At 40.9% G+C, this 6812-nt stretch overlaps 1 non-coding gene across 1 annotated transcript; it reads right to left on the bottom strand.

Moving 5' to 3' along the window:
* Positions 1-3052: 3052 nt before the first annotated feature.
* On the bottom strand, positions 3053-3156 carry LOC112760026 (small nucleolar RNA R71). The gene has a single exon (XR_003180485.1). It is a non-coding gene; the product is annotated as a small nucleolar RNA R71 (small nucleolar RNA).
* Positions 3157-6812: the final 3656 nt, after the last annotated feature.

Raw genomic sequence — 6812 nt, 5'->3', positions numbered from 1 at the left:
AAGATTCTCATGAAATTTTGCAGACTTTGATGCAATTGTTTGGATGATTTCAGGGAAGAAGAGCTAAGCAGGAAGCAACAAATCATAAGGAAGCTTGAACATCACATGTGGAGTTTAAGTTCCAGTTTAAGCCTAAACTGGAGCTTAAACGCCAAATCATGAAGGATAAGAAATGCTGGGATGAAGTTTAACCTCCAGTTTGACCTCAAACTGGAGGTTAAACGCCAGAATGATAAGCCTCACTAAAGAAGCATTCCACGTTTAACTCCAGTTGACCTCAAACTGGAGGTTAAACGCCAAATGATATGCCACCCAGGGAGGAGTTCCACGTTTAACTCCAGTTTGACCTCAAACTGGAGTTAAACGCCAGAACCAGGAAGAGTACCAGGGAGCCATTCCACGTTAAGCTCCAGTTTGACTCAAACTGGAGCTTAAACGTGTTCGATAGCTTTCTACTCCAGGGTTGCTCTCTCCATCTCCACGTTTAACCTCCAGTTTGACCCCAAACTGGAGGTTAAACGTGTTCGACACCTCCAGGGCCACCATTCTAAGCTTCCACGTTTAACCTCCAGTTTGACCTCAAACTGGAGGTTAAACGTGTTCGACCTCCAGTATGCCTCCACCCTTTCACGTTAACCTCCAGTTTGACCTCAAACTGGAGGTTAAACGTGTTCGACCTCCAGGGCTGCCCTTCCTATCTCCACGTTTAAGCTTCAGTTTACCTTAACTGAAGCTTAAACGTGTTGACTACATGACTCTCCAGGGCTACCTTCTTCCATTTCCACGTTTAAGCTTCAGTTTAACCTTAACTGAAGCTTAAACGTGCTTCTACAAATGGCCTCACTGGAAGTGTCTGGCGTTTAAGTTGCAGTTTAAGCTTAAACTACAACTTAAACGCCACTCTTGAAAAAGGTTTCTGGGCCAAAAATATTGTGATTTAAGTTAGTCTTTGAGCACAATTATTAACTTAAACTTACTTTGGTATGAAACCCAATTGAATATCATGGTTTATGGGATTGGGCCTGAAGGATTGATGAGTTTGAAATCTCAATTTATTGATCATGTTCATTATTTGATTATCACTAAGTTGGCTCAATAAATGTTACAGGATTTGGATCAACAACCTCATCAAGATTATGGATCATAAACCCAAGGCAAAAGGAAAGCAAGGAGAGCCTCAAAGCCCAAGAAGCACAACTGAAGCTCAATATAGAAAGTGTATAAATAGGATAGAAGTTAAGTTAGAGAGGACTTTTACTTTCACTTTTAGCTAGTTTTCCTTTTCTTTGTAATTGAATTCAGAGCTATGATTCACTAAACCCCCTTTCATTGGGTTAGGGAGCTCTATTGTAATTCAATGAATCAATAATAGTTTATCTTCTTCTTCAATCTTTTCTCTTGAATTTTGTTAGAAAGCTTCTCGATCTAATTCCATTGAGTAGTTGTCTTGGGAAAGAAACTACTCATACTTGGAATCCTTCGGAGCCTTGGGAAAGGAATGGAGGATTCATGCTAGAGAAGCTTTCTCACAGTGGATTGGATTGGGGTTTGGATGGATATTGTGACATGTAATCCTACCAAATTGTGGTTCATGAAATTGTGTGGTATAATCAGTGATCAAGCATCATCTCTTCTTATGAACATTTAAACCAAGGGATTGGGAATTTGTTTGTTTTTAGAGAGCATTGGTGAGCCAAGGAATTGGGATCCAATCATATAAGATTGCCAAGCAAAATTCAATGAATGCATTGGTTGAGGAAGAGATATACATGTTTTGATTCGGAGATTTCAATATCTCCTAAACCCAATGAATTCCCCATTTCTGATTTCCACTTTCTCTTTACATTCAGCAATTCAATTCTTGCAATCACCCCCATTCCCTTTTAATTTCAGCAATTTACATTCTGCTCTTTAATTCATGCAATTTAAGATTCAGCCATTTAATTTTCTTGTCATTTACTTTTCCCGCCAATTTTACATTCCGCAATTCTCATCTCAATTCTTGATTCCGCTCAACTAGAACACACTTCTAATCCGAATTGCTCAATCAACCAATCCTTGTGGGATTCGACCTCACTCTATTGTGAGTTTTTACTTGACGACGATAACCGGTGCACTTGCCGGAAGGAATTTTGCCGATCGTGCAATTTCCTAAATCGTAGCATAACTAGTTTATGCGCATCAAGTTTATGGCGCCGTTGCCGGGGATTGGTTTTCGATTGACAATTCTCAAATTGGAAGCTAACTAGATTGAGCAATTTTCTCTTGCTTTGTTAATTCTGTTCTAGATACTTGTTGAATTTTAATTTCTGCACTTGGTTACATGCTTTCCTTCTTTATGCCTTTAAATTCATGCAACTAACTCACTGACTCACTAACTGTTTGAATTAATTCCTCAATTGAGCTAACCATACTCTTCCAGTAACCAAGAGTATTTCACTTGTTTGTGTTTGAGCTGTGTTCTTGTATGACAGGTAGGAGAGGAGAGACATCAACTCCTCCATATACCGAACCAGAGAGGACCCTTCATAGACTTAGAAGGGAAGCAAGAGGGAAGAGAGTAGTGGGAGAAGAGGAATCTGAAGGAGAATCTGAGGACAATTTTGAGGAAGCTCTAGATCTCAACATGGATAGAGAAGTTCACAACCATGAGAGAGCTGATGGAAACAATGCCATTCCTGAGAGGAGGGTTCTTAGCTCATACATAAACCCAACCTCTGGGAATTGTGGTAGTAGCATCCAGAAACCACCCATTCAGGCCAACAATTTTGAGCTCAAGCCACAGCTAATATCACTTGTGGAGAATCATTGTTCTTTTGGAGGAGGTGCTAATGAAGACCCAAACCAACATCTCACAAAATTCCTGAGAATTTGTGACACTGTGAAGTCCAATGGAGTCCAGGAAGATGCCTATAAACTGCTTTTATTCCCATTTTCACTTAGGGACAAAGTAGCTAAGTGGCTGGAATCATTCCCAAGGGGGAGTCTAACAACATGGGATGAGGTGGAAAGCAAGTTTCTGGCACGTTTCTACCCTCCACAAAAGGTCAATAGGCTTCGATCTGAGGTTCAGACTTTTAGACAACAAGATGGTGAAACTCTCTACGAGGCATGGGAGAGATTCAAGGACTTGACAAGGAAATGCCCACCAAACATGTTCCATGATTGGGTGCAATTGCACATCTTCTATGATGGGCTTTCTTATGAATCAAGGAAGGCTGTAGACCATTCATCAGGAGGTTCATTGAACAAGAAAAAGACTGTGGAAGAAGCCATTGAAGTGATCGAGACAGTGGCTGAGAATGAGTACTACTATGCATCAGAAAGGCACAACACTAAGGGAGTAATGGAGCTGAACCAGGTTGATACAATTCTAGCCCAAAACAAGGTGTTTGCCAAGCAACTAGCAGAGCTTACCAGGCAATTAGAAACAAAGCAAGTGGCTGCAATACACACACAAGATCAAGAGGAAGTAGGCATTGAAGGAGATGATTGGGATGAGGTTAACTATGTGGGAAACCAACAAAGGCAATCATATGATCCACATTCCAACACTTACAACCCAGGCTGGAGAAACCACCCAAACTTTGGGTGGGGAAACCAACAAATCCAACCACAAAACCACAAACCTTACAACCACAACCAACATAACAATTCCACATACCAAAACTCCAACCAAAGATCATACCAAGCCACACAAAACACTTACCCCCAACCATCATATCATGGCCAGAATAATCAACATACCCAACCTAATCCGAACCAACAATTTCAAGATCAATTAAACCGGATAGAAGGAATGCTTGCAACCATGAGCCAAGACATAATTGAATTGAAAGCTTTTAAGGAAGAAGTAAATTCTAACTTGCAAAACCAAGGAGCTGCCATCCAGAAGCTAGAAAATCAAATTTTGTATTTGACTAAGCAAGCCCCTGGGACAAGCGGTTCTCATGCTGCCAAGGCTATTGCAAGGGAGGAATGTAAGGCCATAACCCTCAGAAGTGGAAAGAATCTAAAGGAGATTTCAAGGGAAACCACAGAGGATGAAGCAAAGGAAAATGTGAAAGACAAAGAACAAGGACAATCTGTTACACCGTTTGCAGCAAAAGAAAAAGAAAAAGAGGTCTTGAAGCCTTACACACCTAAAGCACCTTATCCTCAACGTTTGATGAAAAGTGAAAAGGATGGCCAATTCTCCAGGTTCTTGGAGATTTTCAAGAAGCTTCAAATCAACATTCCCTTTGCTGAGGCAATAGAGCAAATGCCACTCTATGCAAAATTCTTAAAAGAATTGATGACCAAGAAGAGAAGCTGGAGAAATGAGGAAACTGTGTTGTTAACTGAAGAATGCAGTGCCATCATTCAGCACAAATTGCCTCAGAAATTGAAGGACCCAGGCAGTTTCCAAATCCCCTGTATTATAGGAGAAGTCATGGTGGAGAAGGCCTTGTGTGATTTAGGGGCCAGCATCAATTTGATGTCGCTAACAATGATGAGAAGAATGAAGATTGAAGAAGCCAAACCAACAAGAATGGCCCTCCAATTGGCAGATCGAACTTTTAAATTCCCTCATGGGATAGTTGAGGATTTGTTGGTGAAAGTGGGAGAATTTATATTTCCTGCTGATTTTGTGGTGTTAGATATGGAGGAAGAAGCCAAAGCTTCAATAATCCTGGGAAGACCCTTCCTAGCTACTGCTGGAGCCATCATAGATGTACAAAAGGGTGAACTCACTCTTAGACTCCATGATGAGAAATTGGTGTTTAATGTATTCAAGGCAATGAGCTATCCATCAGAATCACTAAGGGAATGCATGAGGGTTGATGTAGTGGACATTGCAGTACAAGAAACTTTTGAGGAAACAATAAAGGAAGTGGCAGAGGAGGAGTTCATCAAGGATATTGAAGTTAGTGATATCAAGGGTGCTGACACAACCATGCTAAGCAGGCCAGAGAAAGTGAAAGAAGAAAAGGAAGCACCAAAACCTGAGCTCAAAGCATTGCCCCTAATCTCAAGTATGCATACTTGGGTAGTGATGAGAGTCACCCTGTTATCATTAGCTCGGCCTTGAGCCAAGAACAAGAAGAAGAATTGATCAAGGTGCTGCAAACTCATCAAGATGCCATTGGATGGACCCTAGCTGATTTGAAGGGGATAAGTTCATCCATATGCATGCATAAAATCTTGTTAGAAGAAGATGCTAGACCCTCCATTCAAGCTCAGAGAAGATTGAATCCCGTCATGAAAGAAGTGGTACAAAAGGAAGTGAGGAAGTTATGGCAGGCAGGGGTAATCTACCCCATTTCTGATAGCCCATGGGTTAGTCCCATCCATGTAGTTCCCAAGAAAGGTGGCATAACGGTGGTGCCAAATGAGAAGAACGAACTCATACCCACAAGAACCGTTACTGGGTGGAGGATGTGCATAGACTACAGGAAGCTCAATGAAGCCACCAGAAAAGATCATTTCCCACTCCCATTCATGGATCAGATGCTTGAAAGGCTTGCCGGACATGCTTACTATTGCTTCTTGGATGGATATTTGGGCTACAACCAAATAGTAGTTGATCCTAGTGATCAAGAGAAAACATCATTTGTTTGTCCATATGGAGTTTTTGGTTATAGACGCATGCCCTTTGGATTGTGCAATGCACCTGCCACTTTCCAAAGATGCATGCTGTCCATCTTTTCGGACATGATTGAAAAATTTATTGAGGTCTTCATGGACGATTTTTCTGTGTTTGGGGATTCTTTTCCCAGCTGCCTACACCACCTTGCCTTGGTGCTTAAGAGGTGTCAAGAGACTAACCTAGTATTAAACTGGGAAAAGTGTCATTTCATGGTCACAGAAGGAATAGTCCTTGGCCACAAAATCTCTAATAGAGGCATGGAGGTGGACAGAGCTAAGGTGGAAATCATTGAAAAACTACCTCCACCAAGTAATGTCAAGGCAGTTAGGAGCTTTTTGGGTCACGCTGGTTTTTACAGAAGGTTTATTAGAGACTTTTCTAAAATAGCCAAACCTTTGAGTAACTTACTTGTCTCTGATACACCCTTTGTATTTGATAAAAATTGCATGCTAGCCTATGAACTTTTGAAGCAAAAACTTTCCTCTGCACCTATCATTGCCCCACCTGATTGGAACTTACCATTTGAACTGATGTGTGATGCATCAGACCTTGCTATTGGGGCAGTGTTAGGACAAAGGAAAGACAATTTGGTACATGTGATTTATTATGCCAGTAAAGTCTTGAATGCTAACCAAAGGAATTACACAACCACTGAAAAAGAACTCTTGGCAATAGTCTTTGCATTTGAAAAATTTAGGTCTTATCTCATTGGATCTAAAGTCATTGTCTTCACTGATCATTCAGCTTTAAAATATTTGCTTGCTAAACAAGAATCTAAACCAAGACTTATTAGATGGGTTCTTTTGTTGCAGGAATTTGACATTGAAATCAAAGACAAGAAGGGTGTAGAAAACAAGGTGGCAGATCATTTATCAAGGATACCATGTGAAGAAGGAAGCACACAAAGCACACATGTAAATGAGTGCTTTCCTGATGAACAACTCATGATAATTCACAAAGCACCCTGGTTTGCAGACATAGCAAACTTCAAGGCCACTGGGAGTTTACCTTTGGAATTTAACAAACATCAAAGGAAGAAATTGGTAAATGATGCCAAATACTTCATCTGGGACGAACCATACTTGTTCAAAAAATGTTCCGATGGCATACTCAGAAGATGCATATCCGAGGAAGAAGGAAGGGAAGTTTTATGGGACTGCCATGGCTCCACTTATGGAGGGCA

The sequence above is a fragment of the Arachis hypogaea genome, chromosome 16 (genome assembly GCF_003086295.3).
Source record: "Arachis hypogaea cultivar Tifrunner chromosome 16, arahy.Tifrunner.gnm2.J5K5, whole genome shotgun sequence".
NCBI lineage: Eukaryota > Viridiplantae > Streptophyta > Magnoliopsida > Fabales > Fabaceae > Arachis > Arachis hypogaea.
The sequence above is the reverse complement of the archived record's forward strand: the minus strand, read 5'-3'. Positions and strand labels throughout refer to the sequence as shown.